The sequence below is a fragment of the Otolemur garnettii genome, unplaced genomic scaffold (genome assembly GCF_000181295.1).
Source record: "Otolemur garnettii isolate 467f Iridium unplaced genomic scaffold, OtoGar3 scaffold00010, whole genome shotgun sequence".
Lineage (NCBI taxonomy): Eukaryota > Metazoa > Chordata > Mammalia > Primates > Galagidae > Otolemur > Otolemur garnettii.
The window spans coordinates 34,024,616-34,026,001 of NW_003852405.1; positions in this window are offsets into that span (position 1 = coordinate 34,024,616).

Sequence of the window (1,386 nt, forward strand, 5' to 3'; positions counted from 1 at the left end):
TGGAATACTATGCAGCCATTAAGAAGGATGGAGACTTTACATCCTTCATGTTCACATGGATGGAGCTGGAGAATGTTCTTCTGAGCAAAGTATCACGAAAATGGAGGAAAAAGTACCCAATGTCTCTTTCTACAATTAATCACTGCCAGTCCTAGGGTCAGTCATCCTGTAACACCAAACTTCAGCTTTAGGCGCTGAAGTCATTTTCCTGCTTTTCTATGTCCTGGTTTCTAGGACATGAGCATCTTTTGCCCCTGCAATCCCATGTGAGCAGGTGACTCCCGTCACTGTATACACTGGGGTTCAGGCACCCGGTTATGGGCCTCCTCAGCAGAGACATGAAAGTGGAGCTGTGTCCTAATTTCCAGTTGCCTACCTGATGTTGAAGGAACGTGCAAGAAAGATAGGCTTCCTGAGCATAAAGGAGAATCGCATAGGTTTTTATGTATTGAAGTAAAAACAACCTACCTACATTTAGAAAGTTAAATTTCCATCATTCAAAAGACAGCTGTGGCCTAGACACTGCACTGTTCACTCGGCACCACATGGCACTGTCCATCTGGGACAAGGTGACACAGCAGTGATAATTTCAGTGGAGATATTGTCTTTCCTTGCTGAAGATTTTCTCAACCTGTCCATTTAAGCAAATTTAATCTGAACATCTTGCTGTTGTTTTCTTCTGAACTGCTGTGGACCTTCTGACAATGGTTTTATAACCATTTGGCTGGAATAAAAGGAGTATTTCATACTGAAAATGATGAGAGTCATAAAAAGGAGAAATATTGTTTTCTTATGATGGAAAAACTCTACTTATATCTAGAAATACTTGGGGGCTTTTTGTGGGCATATTAGATTGCCAAGCAGTAGCCAATTTATTGCCATTATGTGGCCCTGGAGTCTATTTTGACTGTGTCTCAAAACTCTACATCACCCAAATGTTTTTATTTATATTTTTTCTCAAAATGTATTGGTTTTCATTTACAGAAGGAATTTATTGTTGCCTCATTTATAGTCACAGTGTTTGCAGAGCCCCAAAATTAATTTATAACCCTAAAGTAGATAGGACTTTGGGGCAGGTTGTTGTGGAAAGGTGGAAAATTTACTGTCAATCTTCTATATGGTATTTGGCCACAAAATATTATGTAAGTAAGTGACTGAATCTGAGCCAGCAGGAGAATATACAATACATTTAAACAAGTGTCAAGAAAATCCAATTCTTGAGAAAAAAAAAAAGATATTTTTACCAAGAGCACAAATCAGGAAGTTTATGCACCAATCAATAGATGTTTCTGGGAAGAAAAACAGTCTCTTTGGTAATTAGATCTTTATCCCCTTTAAGGAAGGCAGCTCAGTGTGACGAGGCCACATTTGCAGTAGCGCCTGATC